This window comes from Ranitomeya variabilis, chromosome 3 (genome assembly GCF_051348905.1).
Source record: "Ranitomeya variabilis isolate aRanVar5 chromosome 3, aRanVar5.hap1, whole genome shotgun sequence".
NCBI lineage: Eukaryota > Metazoa > Chordata > Amphibia > Anura > Dendrobatidae > Ranitomeya > Ranitomeya variabilis.
The window spans coordinates 99,803,826-99,827,965 of NC_135234.1; positions in this window are offsets into that span (position 1 = coordinate 99,803,826).

A 24,140-nucleotide genomic window follows, 5' to 3' on the forward strand; every position below is an offset into this window, starting at 1 on the left:
CACTGATGTGAAAGTCGCCTTTTGCAGCAGATCGGGCAGTTTTTCTGCATCTGCCACGTAACGGATCACTTACGGCAACACTGCGTTTGGCCTCATTCACATCCCTATGGGATTTACGGCGCTTGCCGTGATCTGGCAAATGCGGTACCATACCTCCCAACTTTTGAAGAAGGGAAAGAGGTATAAAGTTTGCAGCGCGCGTAGTGCGCCGCGGCAAATTTTAGGCCATGCCTCTGACCAGACCCATTTACAACTAGTCACACCCATATCCACGTCCCAACCACACCCATTTAGCTCTGCTGATCACACTGTTTCAGATACAATAATTATAAACAAAAAATATGGCCACACAGTGCTCCATACTGTATAATGGCCACACATGATGCTCAATACTGTTTAATGGCCACACATGATGCTCAATACTGTATAATGGCCACACACAGTTCTCCATACTGTATAATGATCCCACATGATGCTCAGTACTGTATAATGGCCAAACATGATGCTCCATAGTGTATAATGGCCACACATGATGCTCCATACTGTATAATGGCCTCATATGATGCTTCATACTGTATAATGGCCACACATGATGCTCCATACTGTATAATGGCCACACAGTGCTCCATACTGTATAATGGCCACACATGATGCTCCATAGTGTATAATGGCCACACATGATGCTCCATACTGTATAATAGCCACACATGATGCTCAATACTGTATAATGGCCATTGGCCACACATGATGCTCCATACTGTATAATGGCCACACATAATGCTCCATACTGTATAATGACCCCACATGATGCTCAATACTGTATAATGCCCCCCTCCCATCTTGTATGCATGGCTCACCTCCCCCCATCCTGTATGCATGGCTCATATCCCCCCTCCTGTATGCATGGCTCATCTCCCTCCCATCCCATATGCATGGCTCATATTCCCCACCCTCCTGTATGCATGGATCATATTCCCCCCTCCTGTATGCATGGCTCATCTCCCTCCCATCCCATATGCATGGCTCACATCCCCCCCTCCTGTATGCATGGCTCATATTCCCTCCCCTGTATGCATGGCTCATATTCCCCCCCCTCCTGCATGCATGGCTCATATTCCCCCCTCCTGTATGCATGGCTCATATTCCCCCCCCTCCTGTATGCATGGCTCATCTCTCAACCCCTCCCGCTCCTGCTCCCATCTTGCATGGCTCGGCTCCCTGTCCTCCTTCATGACTATGGTCATACAAGTGATCATTCTCTCTCCAGAGGGAATCAGATCGATTATGGTAATAATGACATTCCTCTTAAGCTCTGATCAGAGTGTTAGTCTCGGTTGAGAGAATCATATCACAGGTGCGGAGAAGACTGAGAACTTAATTTCTCCATCTTCTCCATTGTCTGTACACTGGATAGCACTAGGATGACATGTGAGTGCTGTCCAGCGTTTTACATGCACCCATAGACTTGTATGGGAGCATGTGATCCGATTTGGGAAGCCACTTGCAGCATGCTGCAATTTTTTTCCACAGACCGATTCAGCGTGAGAAAAAAACTGCCCCATTGTATAACATTGGTGTGGGTGCTATCCGATAAAACATCGTCCGAGTTATACGCTCGTGTAAGTGAGCCCTTACTCATTAAATATTGTGTCCTTACACATTTTTTTACTTTTTGGACAGATTGGCCAGTGTCAGAATGTATAAGGACTTGGTGAATAAATAAAGGAAACCTGTCACATTGTACATACAGTCCGATCAGTGGACCGCATGGTAAAGAGAATTAGAAGCCGAGCAGCATGATATTTAGGTTAGCCGGAAAAGATTCAGAACTTTTTTATTCCTACTCAGTAATTGACAGATATCTCTGCACAGACATACATGGAAGATTGTCATTCATTAGTATGATCGCCCACTGGCCTCATATGAAACTTTTCCCAACAAAAATGTATATCAATCTGATCAGTTCCTCCTGCTCTATAATATTCTGCCTACGGATCAGATACTATTTATAACATAAAAGAGAAATGACACAATTCAGAGAGAAAAGTTGTTTTGGAATTGTATTGTCATATAGAATGCAAATAATTGCTAAACTAGACATGTCAGGAGAGAGAGAAAAAATCTTTAAAGGGGCTGTCTCATGGAAACAAACAGTTTTTAGAACAATCCCGCACTCTTTCTGGCAAAGCAAAAAAATTATTCAATAAAATCTGCAGGATCTCTTGGAAATGGGGTGCACTCTAGACCCTTGGGACCCCTTTCCATAGATGCACCTCTGAGATCAATTACGGTACATAGCCAACTTATGTATAAGAGAGCCCACAAATTTCTCAAAATATTCAAGGGCTCTAAGGGGGAATGTTTCTCCTTGTGGAGAGTGCCAAGTTGCTGTAAGGAGACTTATAGGCCATGCAATACTCCTCTGAGAAATTAAATATGCAAAAATCCTTTTCAGAGAGGAATGGGATTAGAGCTTGAGTACAACCTATTGGGGACAGCAATCTTAAAAGTCAATATTATCACTTTAATGAGCCTTGCCACATGATTTAGGATAAAAGCTAAACTACAGTAGATATTCTGCCAATGGAGTGTCTGGTTTGGATTGTTATCATAACTCATATAATAAGGCTCATCAAAGGGTCAATATTATTTTATATATTGCTACTCTCTAGAGAAAGCACTAGAGTTCTAGTCCTCTCCATCTCTGAAAGGACATTTGCTAAGTATTGAAAACATTGGAAAATGGAAAAATATTGAAAACATGACAAGTGATGTGACTACGAAGATTATACATCTCTCAGGACACAATTTTCCTTCCTCCATCCACCTGTAGTAAGCATGCAGGTCATTACATGGCTCATGCAGTGGAGTTAGTGATTTGCTTTGCAATGGACTTTACATAGCGCCACCCTGCTGGCCGCCTCCGGCATTGTTTTCAACTGCAGCATTAACAGCCTGTTATGCATAATGAAATAATAATGCAGCTGCATAGTAAGGCTGCATGGTATTTTGTGCACAGGGTCTGCGATCCAGGACATTGCAGGACCTAATAAATGTTTTTACACCTGACTAATGTATTTTATCTGTTTTATTTTCCATAACTGACTTTAAGTTCCTGTTCTGAATGATAATTTTACTGTGAAAATTGTAAGCAGGAATATATCCTTTTATAGCATTCTCCTGTTTCATAAAAGTCCATTTTCATTTTTTTCTAGATTCTCATTCAGCTTCTTAGAAAAGACAATAAACGGTCACTGTCAGTTCACAGTCTTAAGATAAAGATGTAAGTTAAAGGGGTTAAAGGGACTTTTCTACCCTATGGGGCTAAGAACTTTCAGGCAGCACTCTGTAGCACCAAAACTTGCAAACATGAAATAGGAAAATTGAATTGCATTACTGCACTAGAAATATGAAAAATTGAGAAAGTTTAGCGCATAAATTGGCCAGTTCTGGTAGCCACGATAAGGCATTTCTCGTTTACCAGGACCTACTTTATCAATGCCATCCTCACTTAGAATAAAGTCTTCATTTGTATGGGAACCTGTGAGATCTCTGACTAAAAATCTACATCTCTGTGGAGGGGTAGGGTCCAGTCTTGATTAAACACGCCTGAAGCTGAGAGGCGGAGTGCTCATTCAGAATCCTAATGAATACAAATATCTAAAAACTGACCATCACATCCAAACATAGACTAAATGTGAACAGGTGCTAACCTAGAGTCACCAGCTCATGTAAATAAAATAAATAAGGCAGCACTCTGTAGTGCCAACACTTGCAAACATGACAGAAGAAAGCAGAAGAGAAACAACTGCTCTGTTGATGTGAGGTCATTGGAAGCAGCAAAATTGCTGTCTGAGCCAGGAGAGATCATCACAGGGCAGAAGGCGCAGGTCGTTAGCAGCTAACTTCCGGTAAGTTCTTAGCCCATGTCATAAAAAAAAGTTCCGGATAACCCCTATAATGAGCACCTGTTATCAGGTCTAAGGTAGCCAGATTTTACTTTTATTCTTTTCACGCTGCCCCCAGAGTATTCTATTTTTTGGCATCCTATAAATCCATCATACAGCTCCAGAGTTACAGATCTTTTTATTTAGTGCTAAACTTTATGGTCTTTATTACCAATGGTGGCGTTGCTCATAGAATAATTTTGCAGAACAGTGTAAAAATACACAGAGAATCCTGGGAGCCACACCCCCTTGGCAAAGTCCATTAAAATTAGAACTAGGCAAAAAGGCCCATATCTCCAGAGCCGTAAAGCGGGAAAAAAAAGCAAACAGAAAATAAAATAAAGAACAAAAAAAAACTCAGGAAAGCAGAGGGAATAAAATAAGGGCCAATCAGTCCATTTTTGACCTGGTGACAGGTCCATTTTAATCACAGAAAATACACACAAATAAAAAAAAAATCTCATCAGTTCCTGTCATTCCTCTCTTCTTCCCTTGATCGTATTTTGTAAGAAAAAGCTGGGGAGCAAAAAGCACAAAAAGGTCTTATCTGATCATAAAGGACAATAAAGTGCAGGGAATTGCTCATCTGGTAATGTTGTATATCACAGATATATGCCAGAAAAGAAACAATAGGTGGGTTGTCTGCCCTGATGGTGGAGAGCCGAAAAATAGAGCCCAAAAATAGTCCAGATTACAAAGTAGATTTGATGCGGTTTTATTATCAACGCATTTTGAAGTCTTCAGACTTCTTAATCAAGATATAACCACATACCAGTAAAGAAAAGCAGCACGGACGACCCGCCTATTGTTTAGCTTCTGGCTTGATTATATTTTGTCTCACATTGCCATTCTAAATTGGGAAAAAGCAAAGATTATTTTTCTATATGTGTCCCAGGATAATTCATTCCCCCACCTCCACTTACACAATCCTGGGTGTATGTTAGGGGACTGTCTGCAGCCACATTGCTCTTTCTCCGAGCAATAATGAATGATCAAGGTTTTTTTGGGGGGGACGGAATAAAAAATATTTTACTGTCATTAGCAAAAATGAATTGCATCAAAATGTGAGACAAATTGGCAGGTAGACTTTAAGGAAAAGAAATCACACTGTTGGATGAAATGAAAAGCTGTATAAAATGTACACATGCTAAATGTTATGCTTCCCATAATAGCAGTTCTAGATTCAGTTCTTTCAATTACCATTTAAAAAAAAAAACCTGTTGTTCCATATGTGATAGAGCTGCATCTAAAAAGCAGGAACCTTCTCTTTTCCTCTATTTCTGCTGCCGCTTAAATTAATCTCATGAATGAATGTTTATTTCATTCACCCACTTGGGAAAGTGGTACAAATATTTAGATGGATTGTATGCATGATAGGGAATGATAGATGAGAGAGAGGGCGGTGCAGGGTAACGATATCACTGCATATCTTTGCTGAAGAGCTAGTCATTTTTTTCTGCGGATGGACATCATGCGAAATTAAATTGCTAAAGAGTTTATTTCTAGAGATATTACATGGTATAATCATTTGACTGGGTAGTTTACTGTGAAGTTTTTTTATATTTAAAGGAAGATGCAATTAATTACAGTATATAACTTTCAAATCATTTTAAGGCCCCCTTCATTCATTTAGGGCCCTACATTAAGCTTTTGCCTTGGGCCCCACATTGTTGTAAAACTGGCCCTGGCTCGGGTATACATCAGACTGCACTTGGCATACAGCCCACACCCTCACTATTTGGCATAATAGGCTGGATATCAGGTATATTATTATGTACACCAATAGTCCTATATTAATTCCAGATATTAAATAAACTATCTAGATTGTATTAGGGTGAGACATCTTTGAGTGGGGGCGCCATCTGCGCTGAATTTAGGGTGTCAACTTCTATGGCTAGACAGGGCTGCTACCAGGAAATAATATGGAAAGATGGTTCCCCAACACCCTAGGTCATTGGTATTTCCTATATCATCGTTGTTACTACACAACTTATATGTGTGAGTATTCATTTTTAGCATCTTTTTCTATTTGATATTCAATTTTTAGCGAAGATTTTAATAATTATTTGTTGCGTAAAGTATATGTTTTTAAGGGTTTAATTTTGTTAGTCGTTGTGATTACCCTTTTTGAAACACTGATGTGAGCCACTATATCGGAGCTTAGAAGCTTGTGCATGGTATTGTAACTCAGTCCTATTCCCCTAAAAGGCTTATCCACCATTCGGACAGCCCCTTCTCAGTTGCTATATTCCCCTGAACAAAGTAGAAATAGGCAACACTCACCGCCGGTGCCATTCCAGCAATGTGTGTGTCGGGACTCCTGGGGCTTGCGTGACGTTGTCATACCACGTGAGCCCTACAGCCAAACTGAGGCCACTTCACACTCACTCCCTTTGGATATAACTGACATTCAGGGAAGTTAGTGAGCAGCAGCTCTCACTTCTTCCAATTGTCAGTATCATCTGAAGGAAGTGAGAGTGAAGCTCTGTTAATTGGCTGTAGGGCTCACGTGACATAACTTTGTCACGCAAGCCCCAGGAGTTCCGACACACACATTGCTGGAATGGCACCACAGAGTTGAGAGCAGGCTGTTTTTATTTTACATGGGAGAATATAACAAATTGAAAAGGGGTTGTCCGAGTAGTGGAGAACCCCTTTAAATGCAGCTCAGTTGCAATGACAGGTAACCATTGAACAAGTGTGGAACTGTTTCTGGAAACACAACAACTGGAAACAAGTGCATTTACACGAAGCAAAGTATACAAACCGAGACAAATAGTTAAAGGGACACTGTCACCTGAATTTGGAGGGAACAATCTTTAGCCATAGGGGTGGGGTTTTCCGGTGTTTGATTCACCCTTTCCTTACCCGCTGGCTGCATGCTGGCTGCAATATGGGATTGAAGTTCATTCTCTGTCCTCCATAGTACACGCCTGCGCAAGGCAAGATTGCCTTGTGCAGGCGTGTACTATGGAGGACAGAGAATGAACTTCAATTCCATATTGCAGCCAGCATGCAGCCAGCGGGTAAGGAAAGGGTGAATCAAACACCCCAAAACCCCGCCCCTATGGCTAAAGATTGTTCCCTCCAAATTCAGGTGACAGTGTCCCTTTAAATATAATATTTAAAATCCCAGTAACATTTTTAAAGGGGTTTTTACTAAACATGGCTTACGTATGCTGTTTTCGTTACAGATGGCAGGGTAGCGATACCCTGTGACCTCGCCTGTTAAGGGTGCTGTGGCTGCCTGACCAAAAGAATGTAAGTGACGTAAGGGTGTCCCAGAGAGAAAGGAGCGTGTTTTGGCACTAATAAGAGGTTGTATAGTGTCCAACTGCCGTGCGTAATGGAGTTCTAGTTCACATGTGAACACGTTATGCCTGACGATTGCTACACTTGAAAGGATTACATTTTGCTGAAAGCCGGTGTTGGCTTGGACATTGTGAGTAATGGTTGATTGGAGAACAGAGCAGTTTGTATCCTGAGGAAGGGTCTGAAGAAGTCTCATTGGAGATTCCTCTGGTGTACTCGAATGAGTCTTGGAAAGTATAGCAGTCTACCGTCAAACTTAGTGGGGTTAGTTCTGGTGGGGAGTCTTATGTGGCTATAGAAAAGGTCAGAGTGTAAGAAACCAGCTGGTTTGCTGGTTCCAAACCCCGGGAGGCAATTAGCTGGTAATATAGGCTAGTTCTGTGGGGAAAGGAGAGGAGTTTTAGTGGAGGCCTGGTTACATGAAGGTCTGAGCTGGAGCCTAGGAGTTCAGTTGTGTAGTGTGATAGACTGAGCAAATATGTTCCTTGCATTGTATTAAAATAGGGTCTGGTTAAAGTGTGGGGTCCTCTGCTTTCCCAAATCCTTCTGTAATCCCAGATACTGCCTTAGTCACCTCATTTTACAATGTAAACCACACCCAGGGGTGGAGATATAGTGAGCAGCCTTTCTGCCCAACTCTTCAGTTGCTCACAATCAACCTGTCATTACCGATTAACCCCTCTCAGTACTATGTGTACTTGAGCACTACTCCAGGTTTATTTCACAAAGGATAGCAACCTCTGTGATACATATCTCCCAACTCCCATACACTATGTGTCCTGCAGCAGCCACCTTACAATATATATATAATTTTTATTTTTTTATTTTGTGCAATTATTCCAAAATAATGCTACGGGATGTAGGGTTTATAATGTCTCACATACTCAATGATCTTTACAATATCTTTTTATATGTCAACTGCTTCATTTGTGTCACAATTCCTCTGCTGAGTGTGTCTTGGATGCAGTGAGTGACAGCTCAGTCATCCAATCTAGTGCAGGGCCGTGCTGAGCTGTTGGTATTTTGACAGACAGCTCAGCTGTCCAATCTGAGACTGGGAGGTGCTGAGCTTCCTTCAGGTGTTCCCTGTTCTAAGTGATTAACCAGCTACTTAGCTAAGCTGCCAGTCCTAGATCTCTGCCGATCTTAGCATTTGCTTGGTGGTGCATATTTGCATTGTAGTCCTGTGCTCTGTTTGCTGATCTATTCTTGCCTGACCTTGGACCTCGTTTTGACCATCTGTTTACTTATGCCTTTGCACTGATCTATCTTCCTGGTATTCTGACCTCAGACTGTCAGGACTCTGAACATTTTGATTACCTTTTGTGCATTACTGCCCTTTTCCAAGATGGCATCTTTGGTCTCATGTGCACTGTGTCTTCCTGCTATATAACTCCACCCCAGCCTTTAGTCTGTGCTAGAGTATTCTGCCTTGCATCCAGCTCCTGATGACTCCCTGGCTTTGCACCTGCACCTGCACCTGCTCCTGTGAACCTTTGTGGAGATCCTGCTACTCAGCTCTGAGTTTCTGCTGCATACATCAGTTTCCAGTAATCCTCCATCTGGCTGCTTGTGTTTGTTTCCATCTGCATTTGCTGGACATGTAAGCTGTTGCTTCTCTGCCTAAACCTGAGACTTTTACCCAGGCCTCCCTGGTTGTGCTAAGATATTATTTGAACTGCCTTATAAGCATATCTATCTGTGTTTGGACTACCAAGGACTTATTGGTGTCAAGTATCCTCATGAATAATTGTGCTTCATAGACTTTCTGTGTGATTGCATTTTCCTCTGAAGTTTCCTATAGACTGCTAAGCTGCGTTTAATATTTACTCCAAGTGTTGTGGACTTGAGTTTCTCTCTGCACCTGTTTGAATAATAATGTGTGATAATATAGACTTTACCACTTATAAAACTGTGTCCTGTAGTTGTCTTGTTCCATGCAAAGAGTCTCCTGAGTTATCCCTTATAATCATTACACAGACCCTGACCTGACTACATTGTATTTCCCCTTTGTTTTATGACGTGCTCTCATCCTATCTGACTCTGGAATGTTTGACTACCCTGCCTTGCAGCTTGTCCATGAGTAGTGACTAGCGGTGCAACCATTTTTTGAAATAGAGAACATATAGCATTTCTGACTCTGTCTGAGTCAGGGACATTTCAGTACCCTAAAAAGTTATAGATTGACTTCCATTAAAAGTAGAGCCAAAGGTAAAAGTAAATGTTTTTATAGTAGCAAAATCTTGTGCAAATTTAAGAAAGTCCAACTTTAGACTGCTAAAATAAGTGAAATCTAGAACATAACTTTTATTATTATTATTAGCATACTACCAGACAATACATATGTTATTTAGATAACCCAGCAATAGAAACAAATACCATGTACTATGTCCCTGGGTATGTGTCCCTACTCAGCAGAAAATCAGAACTTTCACTCTAAAAAGGATGACCAAGTATAGGTCTCTTCATACAAGTATATCTTAGTGAGTTTCATCTAGCTGTTCCTCTTCAAGAGAATTGACAGTAATTACAATAGAGCAGAACAGTCATTGTGCAAGCACCCGTGGTGTATGGTGTAACTTAAAGTGAATCTGTCAGCAGGATTGTGCCCAGTAATCTACAGATACTGGCATAGGTGCCATTATGATAATTAAAATGATACCTTGGTTGATGAAATCTGTCTTGTGGTTGTTGTTTAATTTTTATTTTCAATGTATAATATGCTTGTGCTCTGGGGTGGTCCTGTGTGTGTGTGGGGGGTCTTCATGTGGTGCTCTGATTAGCTATTCATAATGAAGATTGCTGACAGGTCACTGATCCTTCATTATATATACACACTGAAAAAAAAAACCCCTCTTCTGCAGGCAGGCGTGTTATGATCCTAGTGGCAAGGATCGCAAATCTGACTAGCTAAGAAACTGAACCGACGACTAGCTCTGGGGAAGTGGTAACTGAATTGACCGCAACCTGATCCTATCCGCAAACAACTATAAGTAGCCGTGGAACGTTACCTGGAAATCCTAGACGTCTCGTCACGGCCTGAGAAACTGACTATTCCTAGAGAGAAAGTAAGTCCTCACTTGCCTCAGAGAAATGACCCCCAAAGATATAGAAAAGCCCCCCACAAATATTAATGGTGAGTTAAGGGGAAAGCACATACGCAGAGATTAAATAGATTTAGCAAATGAGGCCCACTAACACTAGATAGCAGAAAATAGGAAGAGAACTGTGCGGTCAATGAAAAACCCTATTCAAAATATCCACGCAGAGATTGCTCGAGCCCCGGCACCAACTAACGGTGCGGGGGAAGCAACTCCGTACCCCAGAGCTTACCAGCAGCAAGAAATCACATATTAGCAAGCTGGACTAAACTCATCATAAACAGAAATCATATTGCAGACAGATGAGCAAAAAATAATCAAACAGAACTTAGCTTCTCATGAAGAGACAGAAAACCAAGATAGTCAGGAGTAATCAGAATAGCACTGAATACATCGACAGCCGGCAACAAGTGGAGGTGAAGCAGAGCTAAATAGGAACCTCCCTAGAGAATAACGAGGCAGCTGATCCAGCCACAGACCCGCAAGATAACAAACAAAGCCACCAGAGGGAGCCCAAAAATAAAACTCACGCAATACCACCTGTGACCACAAGAGGGAGCCCGAAAACAGAGTTCACAACAGTACCCCCCCTTGAGGAGGGGTCACCGAACCCTCATGAAAACCCCCAGGGCGATCAGGGTGAGCCACATGGAAGGCACGAACCAAATCGGCCGCATGAACATCAGAGGCGACGACCCAGGAATTATCCTCCTGACCATAGCCCTTCCACTTAACCAAATACTGAAGCCTCCGTCTAGAAACACGAGAATCCAAGATCTTCTCCACCACGTATTCCAATTCACCTTTAACCAGCACAGGGGCAGGAGGCTCAACCGAAGGAACCACAGGCACCACATACCTCCGCAACAACGACCAATGGAACGCATTATGAATAGCAAACGATGCTGGGAGGTCCAGACAAAATGACACAGGGTTAAGGACTTCCAAAATCTTATAAGGACCGATAAACCGAGGCTTGAACTTAGGAGAGGAGACCTTCATAGGAACAAAGCGAGAAGACAACCACACCAAGTCCCCAACGCGAAGTCGGGGACCCACACAGCGACGGCGGTTGGCAAAGCGCTGAGCCTTCTCTTGTGACAGCTTCAAATTGTCCACCACATGATCCCAAATCTGATGCAACCTATCCACCACAATATCCACTCCAGGACAGTCAGAAGGCTCCACCTGACCCGAGGAAAAACGAGGATGAAACCCCGAATTACAAAAAAAAGGAGAAACCAAAGTAGCAGAACTAGCCCGATTATTAAGGGCAAACTCGGCCAATGGCAAAAAAGTGACCCAGTCGTCCTGATCAGCAGAAAGAAAACATCTTAAATAAGTTTCCAAGGTCTGATTAGTTCGCTCGGTTTGGCCATTTGTCTGAGGATGGAAGGCCGACGAAAAAGACAAATCAATGCCCATCTTAGCACAAAAGGTCCGCCAAAATCTAGACACAAACTGGGATCCTCTGTCGGAAACAATATTTTCAGGGATCCCGTGCAAACGAACCACATTTTGAAAAAACAGAGGAACCAACTCGGAGGAGGAAGGCAACTTAGGCAAGGGCACCAAATGGACCATCTTAGAAAAACGATCACACACCACCCAGATGGCAGACATTCTCTGAGAGACAGGGAGATCTGAAATAAAATCCATGGAAATGTGCGTCCAAGGCCTCTTCGGGACAGGCAAAGGTAACAACAAACCACTGGCACGAGAACAGCAAGGCTTAGCCCGAGCACAAATTCCACAAGACTGCACAAAGGAACGCACATCCCGCGACAAGGAAGGCCACCAAAAGGACCTGGCCACCAAATCTCTGGTACCAAATATTCCAGGATGGCCCACCAACACCGAAGAATGAACCTCGGAAATGACTCTACTGGTCCATCTATCTAGGACAAACAGTCTATCCGGTGGACAACGGTCAGGTCTATCCGCCTGAAACTTCTGCAACACTCGTCGCAAATCTGGGGAGATGGCGGACAAAATCACCCCTTCTCTGAGGATACAAGCCGGCTCTGAATCTCCAGGAGAGTCAGGCACAAAACTCCTAGAAAGAGCATCAGCCTTCACATTCTTCGAACCAGGCAGGTACGAGACCACAAAATCAAAATGAGAGAAAAACAACGACAAACGAGAATGTCTAGAATTCAGCCGCTTGGCCGACTCGAGATAAATCAGATTTTTGTGATCAGTCAAGACCACCACACGATGCTTAGCTCCCTCGAGCCAATGTTGCCACTCTTCAAATGCCCACTTCATAGCCAACATCTCCCGATTACCGACATCATAATTCCTCTCGGCAGGCGAAAACTTTCTTGAAAAGAAAGCACATGGCTTCATCACAGAGCCATCAGAGCTTCTCTGCGACAAAACAGCTCCCGCTCCAATCTCAGAAGCATCAACCTCGACCTGGAAAGGAAGAGAGACATCTGGCTGACATAAGACCGGAGCAGAAGAAAACCGGTGCTTCAGCTCCCGAAAGGCCTCCACAGCCGCAGGAGACCAATTAGTAACATCAGAACCCTTCTTGGTCAAATCCGTCAAAGGCTTAACAACACCAGAAAAATTAGCGATGAAGCGACGGTAAAAATTAGCAAAACCCAAGAACTTCTGAAGACTCTTAACAGATGTAGGCTGAGTCTAGTCATGAATAGCCTGAACCTAGACTGGGTCCATCTCAATAGTAGAAGGAGAAAAAATGAAACCCAAAAAAGAAACCTTCTGGACTCCAAAAATACATTTTGAGCCCTTCACAAATAAAGCATTGGCACGCAGGACCTGAAACACCATCCTGACCTGCTTAACATGGGACTCCCAATCATCAGAAAAAAACAGAATATCATCCAGATACACAATCATAAATTTATCCAGTGTTGTGAATTTGGATTCTGGGCTCCCCCGGTGGCCACTGGTGGAATTGAACTGGTGTTTTCATCTTCTCTGTTCACCTGTTCCCATCAAGATGTGGGAGTCGCTATATAACCTTGCTGCTCTGTTAGTTGCTTGCCGGTCAACAATGTTATCAGAAGCCTCTCTGTGCTTGTTCCTGCTCCTAGACAACTACTAGATAAGTTGGACTCTTGTCCATGTTTGTTTTTGCATTTTGTTCCAGTTCACAGCTGTAGTTTCGTTACTGTGTCTGGAAAGCTCTTGTGAACAGGAATTGCCACTCTGGTGTTATGAGTTAATGCCAGAGTTTTAAAGTAATTTCTGGATGGTGTTTTGATAGGGTTTTCAGCTGACCATGAAAGTGCCCTTTCTGTCTTCTGCTATGTAGTAAGTGGACCTCAAATTTGCTAAACCTATTTTCATACTACGTTTGTTATTTCATCTTGATTCACCGCCAATACATGTGGGGGGCCTCTGTCTCCTTTCGGGGTATTTCTCTAGAGGTGAGCTAGGACTAATATTTCCCTCTGCTAGCATTATTTAGTCCCCCGGCTGGTGCTGGGCATCTAGAATCAACGTATGCATGCTACCCGGCCACTGCTAGTTGTGTGTTAGGTTTAGTTCATGGTCAGCTCAGTTCCCATCTTCCAAGAGCTAGTTCCTATATATGCTGATGCTATGTTCTCTTGCCATTGAGAACATGACAGTTTGACCGGCCCACTAAAGGGTTAAAATCCTTGGCTGAGAAAGGAGAGAAATAAGAAGTCTGCTGAGAATTTTTTTTTTTTTTTTTTCTCCTTCTAATCTTTGAATGGCTCTGTGTCCACCTGTTTGTAATGGATCTTCAGAGTGTAACTGCAGGTTTGAATAATCTCGCCACGAAGGTACAAAATTTGCAAGACTTTGTTTGTCATGCACCTATATCTGAGCCGAGAATTCCTTTGCCGGAATTTTTCTCGGGGAATAGATCTGGGTTTCAGAATTTTCGAAATAATTGCAAATTATTTTTGTCCCTGAAATTTCGCTCTGCCGGAGACCCTGCACAGCAGGTCAGGATTGTGATTTCCTTGCTCCGGGGCGACCCTCAAGACTGGGCTTTTTCATTGACACCAGGGGATCCTGCGTTGCTCAATGTGGATGCGTTTTTTCTGGCCTTGGGGTTGCTTTATGACGAACCTCATTTGGAGCTTCAGGCAGAAAAAACTTTGATGTCCCTATCTCAGGGGCAAGATGAAGCGGAAATTTACTGTCAAAGATTCCGTAAATGGTCTGTGCTTACTCAGTGGAATGAGTGCGCCCTGGCGGCGACTTTCAGAGAGGGTCTCTCTGATGCCATTAAGGATGTTATGGTGGGGTTCCCTGTGCCTGCGGGTCTGAATGAGTCCATGACAATGGCTATTCAGATCGATAGGCGTTTGCGGGAGCGCAAACCAGTGCACCATCTGGCGGTGTCCACTGAGAAGTCGCCAGAGAGTATGCAGTGTGATAGAATTCTGTCCCGAAGCGAGCGGCAGAATTTTAGACGGAAAAATGGGTTGTGTTTCTATTGTGGTGATTCTACTCATGTTATATCAGCATGCTCTAAGCGCACTAAAAAGCTTGATAAATCTGTTTCCATTTGCACCTTACCGTCTAAGTTTATTCTATCTGTGACCCTGATTTGCTCTTTGTCATCTATTACCACGGACGCCTATGTCGACTCTGGCGCCGCTTTGAGTCTTATGGATTGGTCCTTTGCCAAACGCTGTGGGTATGATTTAGAGCCTTTGGAGACTCTTATTCCTCTGAAGGGGATTGACTCCACCCCATTGGCTAATAATAAACCACAACACTGGACACATGTAACTATGCGTATTAATCCGGATCACCAGGAGATTATTCGCTTTCTGGTGCTGTATAATCTACATGATGATTTGGTGCTAGGATTGCCTTGGCTGCAATCTCACAACCCAGTCCTCGACTGGAGAGCTATGTCTGTGTTGAGCTGGGGATGTAAGGGGGCTCATGGGGATGTACCTGTGGTTTCCATTTCATCATCTATTCCCTCTGAAATTCCTGAGTTCCTGTCTGACTATCGTGACGTCTTTGAAGAATCCAAGCTTGGTTCATTACCTCCGCACCGAGAGTGCGATTGTGCCATAGATTTAATCCCGGGTAGTAAATACCCAAAGGGTCGTTTATTTAATCTGTCTGTGCCTGAACATGCTGCGATGCGAGAATATATAAAGGAGTCCTTGGAAAAGGGACATATTCGTCCATCGTCATCTCCCTTAGGAGCCGGTTTTTTCTTTGTGTCAAAAAAAGACGGCTCTTTGAGACCATGTATCGATTATCGGCTTTTGAATAAAATCACTGTAAAATATCAATACCCATTGCCGTTGCTGACTGATTTGTTTGCTCGCATAAAGGGGGCCAAGTGGTTCTCTAAGATTGACCTTCGTGGGGCGTATAATTTGGTGCGAATCAGGCAGGGGGATGAGTGGAAAACCGCATTTAATACGCCCGAGGGCCACTTTGAGTATTTAGTGATGCCTTTTGGTCTTTCAAATGCTCCGTCAGTTTTCCAGTCCTTTATGCATGATATTTTTCGCGATTATTTGGATAAATTTATGATTGTGTATCTGGATGATATTCTGATTTTTTCGGATGACTGGGACTCTCATGTCCAGCAAGTCAGGAGGGTTTTCCAGGTTTTGCGGTCTAATTCTTTGTGTGTGAAGGGTTCTAAGTGTGTTTTTGGGGTACAGAGGATTTCCTTTTTGGGATATATTTTTTCTCCCTCTTCCATTGAAATGGATCCTGTCAAGGTTCAAGCTATTTGTGATTGGACGCAGCCCTCTTCTCTTAAGAGTCTTCAGAAATTTTTGGGCTTTGCTAACTTTTATCGTCGATTTATTGCTGGTTTTTCGGATATTGCTAAGCCATTGACCGATTTGACTAAGAAGGGTGCTGATGTTGCTGATTGGTCCCCTGACGCTGTGGAGGCCTTTCGGGAGCTTAAGCGCCGTTTTTCCTCTGCCCCTGTGTTGCGTCAGCCTGATGTTGCTCTACCTTTTCAGGTTGAGGTCGACGCTTCTGAGATCGGAGCTGGGGCAGTGTTGTCGCAGAAAAGTTCTGACTGCTCCGTGATGAGGCCTTGTGCCTTCTTTTCCCGTAAATTTTCGCCCGCTGAGCGGAATTATGATGTTGGGAATCGGGAGCTTTTGGCCATGAAGTGGGCTTTTGAGGAGTGGCGCCATTGGCTTGAGGGGGCCAGACATCAGGTGGTGGTATTGACTGACCACAAAAACTTGATTTATCTTGAGACCGCCAGGCGCCTGAATCCTAGACAGGCGCGCTGGTCATTATTTTTCTCTCGGTTTAATTTTGTGGTGTCATACCTACCGGGTTCTAAGAATGTTAAGGCGGATGCCCTTTCTAGGAGTTTTGAGCCTGACTCGCCTGGTAACTCTGAGCCCACAGGTATCCTTAAGGATGGAGTGGTATTGTCAGCCGTTTCTCCAGACCTGCGGCGGGCCTTGCAGGAGTTTCAGGCAGATAGACCGGATCGTTGCCCACCTGATAAACTGTTTGTTCCTGATGATTGGACCAGTAGAGTCATCTCTGAGGTTCATTCTTCTGCGTTGGCAGGTCATCCTGGCATTTTTGGTACCAGGGATTTGGTGGCAAGGTCCTTCTGGTGGCCTTCCCTGTCACGAGATGTGCGAGGCTTTGTGCAGTCTTGTGACGTTTGTGCTCGGGCCAAGCCTTGTTGCTCTCGGGCTAGTGGATTATTGTTGCCCTTGCCTATTCCTAAGAGGCCTTGGACGCACATCTCAATGGATTTTATTTCAGATCTGCCTGTTTCTCAGAAGATGTCTGTCATCTGGGTGGTGTGTGACCGTTTCTCTAAGATGGTCCATTTGGTTCCTCTGCCCAAGTTGCCTTCTTCTTCCGAGTTGGTTCCTCTGTTTTTTCAAAATGTTGTTCGTTTGCATGGTATTCCTGAGAATATCATTTCTGACAGAGGGACCCAATTCGTGTCTAGATTTTGGCGGGCATTCTGTGCTAGGATGGGCATAGATTTGTCTTTTTCGTCCGCTTTCCATCCTCAGACGAATGGCCAGACCGAGCGGACTAATCAGACCCTGGAGACATATCTGAGGTGTTTTGTGTCTGCTGACCAGGATGATTGGGTTGCTTTTTTGCCATTGGCAGAGTTCGCTCTCAATAATCGGGCCAGCTCTGCCACTTTGGTGTCCCCGTTTTTCTGTAATTCGGGGTTTCATCCTCGATTTTCCTCTGGTCAGGTGGAATCTTCGGATTGTCCTGGAGTGGATGCTGTGGTGGAGAGATTGCATCAGATCTGGGGGCAGGTGGTGGACAATTTGAGGTTGTCCCAGGAGAAGACTCAGCTTTTTGCCAACCGCCACCGTCGTGTTGGTCCTCGGCTTTGTGTTGGGGATTTGGTGTGGTTGTCTTCTCGTTTTGTCCCTATGAGGGTCTCTTCTCCTAAGTTTAAGCCTCGGTTCATCGGCCCGTATAAGATATTGGAGATTCTTAACCCTGTTTCCTTCCGTTTGGACCTCCCTGCATCCTTTTCTATTCATAACGTTTTTCATCGGTCATTATTGCGCAGGTATGAGGTACCGGTTGTGCCTTCCGTTGAGCCTCCTGCTCCGGTGTTGGTTGAGGGTGAGTTGGAGTACGTTGTGGAGAAAATCTTAGACTCTCGTGTTTCCAGACGGAGACTCCAGTATCTGGTCAAGTGGAAGGGATACGGCCAGGAGGATAATTCTTGGGTTAATGCATCTGATGTTCATGCCTCTGATCTGGTTCGTGCCTTTCATAGGGCCCATCCTGATCGCCCTGGTGGTTCTGGTGAGGGTTCGGTGCCCCCTCCTTGAGGGGGGGGTACTGTTGTGAATTTGGATTCTGGGCTCCCCCGGTGGCCACTGGTGGAATTGAACTGGTGTTTTCATCTTCTCTGTTCACCTGTTCCCATCAAGATGTGGGAGTCGCTATATAACCTTGCTGCTCTGTTAGTTGCTTGCCGGTCAACAATGTTATCAGAAGCCTCTCTGTGCTTGTTCCTGCTCCTAGACAACTACTAGATAAGTTGGACTCTTGTCCATGTTTGTTTTTGCATTTTGTTCCAGTTCACAGCTGTAGTTTCGTTACTGTGTCTGGAAAGCTCTTGTGAACAGGAATTGCCACTCTGGTGTTATGAGTTAATGCCAGAGTTTTAAAGTAATTTCTGGATGGTGTTTTGATAGGGTTTTCAGCTGACCATGAAAGTGCCCTTTCTGTCTTCTGCTATGTAGTAAGTGGACCTCAAATTTGCTAAACCTATTTTCATACTACGTTTGTTATTTCATCTTGATTCACCGCCAATACATGTGGGGGGCCTCTGTCTCCTTTCGGGGTATTTCTCTAGAGGTGAGCTAGGACTAATATTTCCCTCTGCTAGCATTATTTAGTCCCCCGGCTGGTGCTGGGCATCTAGAATCAACGTATGCATGCTACCCGGCCACTGCTAGTTGTGTGTTAGGTTTAGTTCATGGTCAGCTCAGTTCCCATCTTCCAAGAGCTAGTTCCTATATATGCTGATGCTATGTTCTCTTGCCATTGAGAACATGACAATCCAGATATTCGCGGAAGATGTCGTGCATGAAGGACTGAAAGACAGAAGGAGCGTTAGAAAGTCCAAAAGGCATCACCAAGTACTCAAAGTGGCCTTCGGGCATATTAAATGCAGTTTTCCATTCATCACCCTGCTTAATACGCACAAGGTTATAAGCACCACGAAGATCTATCTTGGTGAACCAACTAGACCCCCTAATGCGAGCAAACAGATCAGATAACAATGGCAAAGGATACTGAAATTTGACCGTGATCTTATTTAGAAGGCGATAATCAATACAAGGTCTCAGGGAACCATCCTTCTTAGCCACAAAAAAGAACCCCACACCAAGAGGGGAGGAGGAGGGGCGAATAAGTCCTTTCTCCAAAGACTCCTTTATATAACTCCGCATAGCAGCATGCTCCGGCACTGACAAATTGAAGAGTCGTCCCTTAGGAAACTTACTACCAGGAATCAAATTTATAGCACAATCACAATCCCTACGAGGAGGTAGAGAACTGAGTTTGGGCTCATCAAATACATCCTGGTAGTCCGACAAAAACGCAGGGACTTCAGAAGGAGTGGATGAAGCAATTGACACCACAGGAGCGTCGCCATGAATTCCCTGGCAACCCCAACTTGACACAGACATTGCTTTCCAATCCAGGACTGGATTATGAGTCTGCAACCATGGCAGACCCAACACGACGACATCATGCAAATTATGCAATACAAGAAAGCGAATCACCTCCTGATGAACAGGAGTCATGCACATGGTCACTTGCGTCCAGTACTGAGGTTTATTCATAGCCAATGGTGTAGCATCAATTCCCCTTAGTGGAATAGGGAATTTTAAAGGCTCCAAAACAAAACCACAGCGCCTGGCAAATGACAAATCCATCAGACTCAGGGCAGCACCTGAATCCACAAAAGCCATAACCAGGTAAGATGACAGGGAACAAATCAGGGTAACAGACAAAATGAACTTAGGCTGTAAAGTACCGATGGTGACAGACTTATCAATCTTTTTTGTGCGCTTAGAGCATGCTGAGATAACATGAGCTGAGTCACCACAGTAAAAGCACAACCCATTTTGCCGTCTATAATCTTGCCATTCAACTTCTGGTCAGAATTCTATCACATTGCATAGACTCAGGTGTCTGTTCAGAAGACACCGCCAAATGGTGCGCAGGTTTGCGCTCCTGCAAACGCCAATCAATCTGAATGGCCAGAGTCATAGAGTCATTGACTCATTCAGACCTGCAGGCGTAGGGAACCCGACCATGACATTCTTAATGGCTTCAGAAAGACCTTTTCTGAAATTTGCAGCCAGGGCACACTCATTCCATTGAGTAAGCACCGACCATTTCCGAAATTTCTGGCAATACACCTCTGCTTCATCTTGCCCCTGAGAGAGGGCCAACAAAGCTTTTTCAGCCTGGTTCTCAAGATTAGGTTCCTCATAGAGCAATCCAAGGGCCAGAAAAAACGCATCCACACTGAGCAATGCAGGATCCCCTGGCGCCAATTCGAAGGCCCAATCTTGAGGGTCGCCGCGCAAGAAAGAAATAATAATCTTAACTTGCTGAACGGAATCACCAGAGGAACGAGGTTTCAAAGAAAGAAACAACTTGCAATTGTTCTTAAAATTCAGGAACCAGAGAAAACAACTCTGGAATAGGTATTCTAGGCTCTGACATAGGACTGTGAACAACAAAATCCTGAATACTTTGTACCCTTGCAGCAAGATGATCTACACTGGAGGCCAAACTCTGTATATCCATGTCAGAGCTGAACTCAGAGCCACACCAAGATTAAGAGGAGGAGAGAGGCTAGACACACAGCAGCTAGACACAGAAACAAAAAAAAACCAAAAAAACTCAAGGCTTCTCTTCTCCTGCTTCTGCCATGCAATTAACACTTTATAGGCCGGCTGTACTGTTATGATCCTAGTGGCAAGGATCGCAAATCTGACTAGCTAAGAAACTGAACCGACGACTAGCTCTGGGGAAGTGGTAACTGAATTGACCGCAACCTGATCCTATCCGCAAACAACTATAAGTAGCCGTGGAACGTTACCTGGAAATCCTAGACGTCTCGTCACGGCCTGAGAAACTGACTATTCCTAGCGAGAAAGTAAGACCTCACTTGCCTCAGAGAAATGACCCCCAAAGATATAGAAAAGCCCCCCACAAATATTAATGGTGAGTTAAGGGGAAAGCACATACGCAGAGATGAAATAGATTTAGCAAATGAGGCCCACTAACACTAGATAGCAGAAAATAGGAAGAGAACTGTGCGGTCAATGAAAAACCCTATTCAAAATATCCACGCAGAGATTGCTCGAGCCCCCGCACCAACTAACGGTGCGGGGGAAGCAACTCCGTACCCCAGAGCTTACCAGCAGCAAGAAATCACATATTAGCAAGCTGGACTAAACTCATCATAAACAGAAATCATATTGCAGACAGATGAGCAAAAAATAATCAAACAGAACTTAGCTTCTCATGAAGAGACAGAAAACAAAGATAGTCAGGAGTAATCAGAATAGCACTGAATACATCGACAGCCGGCAACAAGTGGAGGTGAAGCAGAGCTAAATAGGAACCTCCCTAGAGAATAACGAGGCAGCTGATCCAGCCACAGACCCGCAAGATGACAAACAAAGCCACCAGGGGGAGCCCAAAAATAAAACTCACGCAATACCACCTGTGACCACAAGAGGGAGCCCGAAAACAGAGTTCACAACACAGGCGCCAACCGTGGCCACTGTGCTGCAGCATAATCATGGGTTTGATGTGCATATGATTATGGTTGACGTTATCCTGATATTAGCCCCTTAATGTCCAATGATGGATATATCCGTCATTAGACACCTCCCCCTTTTTGGTGTAGGCTCCGACGATGAGCCCGCACATTTTACGGCACATGACAGTTGATCTGATCAGCTGAAATGTGCCCCTAACAGCTGCGGGTGGAATCGCGATTCACCCGCGGCTGTTAACATGTTAAATGTTGATGTCAAGCTCTGACAGCGGCATTTAACATGCATGCGCAGGAAGAGTGTCATTACCTCCTCCCATCGGCGCCGGTATCACGATGTGTTGGCATGACAAGTCAGGGTCTGCAGGAGACCCCTGTGGTTGTCATAGCCGGAGTCCCTTTCTTTGGCGTCAATCAATTTGTTATTGAAGGCTTCAGAGTACACCAAGGCAATCTAAAAGTTGTAAAATTTATGGGGATAGACAGAATATACCAGCCGCCAAGAGGCGGAGATTGGGATAGGAACATCCTACAAAGGGAGAGTAAATGGATATTCAGGCTGCAAACCACTACACCACAGGGTCTCAATGACCAACTCAGCTTCTCTTCCTTCCTATAAAAATAGGTCAGTAATAGGGCATCTAGATTGCAGGGAAAGCCGCCGTCGAGTGGGGGCACCAGTGCGCAGGAGTAGGTGCCAACCTCCGCGTGAGGTAGGGAATAGTTGAGGAAGGGTGGAATAGGGCCAGAACAGTTTGCACCCTAAGCCTATCATTTCTAACATTAAAGGTCTGTCGTGTCACCACATGAGGAGCATATTAGGCATCCTATAAACCATGTGCCCCAATCCATCTCGATATATATCCCAACTTGTCTTATGTCATAGCTTTGGTCTCAATCTTTATAAGGATCTCTGGTGTTAAAGTTGACGATTCGAACAGCACAGTTCTCTAGAAAGGTCACGGTCCATGATGGTATAAAAGGGGTCTGGATAGTACATTACCCGTACATACTTTTTTACTGGCTTGAGGGCTTTGTATTCACCCGACAGTAAAGGAAGGAGAGTGAAGTATAGAAATGGGGTATTTGTAATGAATGCCCACAAGAGAACCTCTCCGTTCTATTTAATTATTGCTGCGTAGATACCCGGTAAACCGGAAATGACGATATGCCTGGAGCAACAGCGTCTTGGTAGCCGAGGATATCATGCACGTCATAGTATAGTGCACGCGCCTTAACAAACCAGGATTCCAACGTAGATCCAGGAAATGAACAAGGCTTATTATGTGAACGCGCGACCCTGAGCAGTGCGCGCGCACCTATACCGGAAATGGGGCTGGCGTCCGGAAGTGCGCCAGCACGAACACCGGCACTACTCTGCTATAAAGACTGGCTACTCGTAAGTAGACCAGCGATTGCCCAAAAGAATGCCAATAATCCCCTGATGAATCCTCACAGGAAGAAACGCGTCGGGAGGCACAACAGATTTAGGAGACCGTGAGGCGGATACATGAGAGAACCGCTAAAGGCATCCTGAGGGAACTCATACTGCAGGAAAACTGCGACTGAAATGACGAGCAGTATAGGCAGATGAGTATACTGGGGATGGGTGGACATGCTATGTAAATAATAAGCAGTGGCTTGTTAGTACACGCATCTAGAGAGGGTATTCCTAGAGAAAACGGTGTAATTATAAAGGCAGCCACTGACATATGGACGTTCAACCCACCCAGCATTCAAAGCAGTAAAGGTCCCTAACAGTCATATGTATTGAGTGATATAATTCACGCACTGTTAGAGGAGGAACCATATTTCACTGTACTTTGAACTCCCCGTATGGGAGAACTGTGATAGGTACCCCAAGGCACACTGGCAAGAGTTCTAGCATTGTGGGTTGATGGAGGAAAATGACAATATTAGGAACTGTTAGAGTGCACAAATAGGGAGACAATATCTATTCTGGATTTATGATATTTGACCAGTAGGGGGAATAAGTACAGTGACGTTCCTTTTTAAAGGTTTTGTGAGTTTTGATGTATTGTTAGTCAGCACTTGCACTATATGTGGCACTGTTTGTCCGAGATTTTAACACAGGAACAAAGTAAAAGTTATGTTTTAAGTCTTTATTATTTATAATATAAAAACCTGCTAAATTTGATATCTGCACTTATAGGTTTTTTCATCTATTGATTATATAGAAGCCAGGCTGGTAGAATTGACCCATTCAAAATAAATCAATTAAAAAAAAAAATCAAATATACACATATTTGGTATCGCCACTTTCACAATCAATATAGAAAAAGAATTGGTAAATGGCGTAGCGAGAAAAAAAATAAAAACTTCAGAATTATGTAGATAGTCCTGGGTAAGATTCTTTTGCTACATATACCTTTACTAATGTGCTGACAATGATAAAGCAGCAAATATGAAAGCAGAATGCAAAATATGAGACTTTGCTTACTTGTAAATGCCATAGAGGGTGGCACTCTGCTCCGTATGCCGAGAACAATTTGTCTT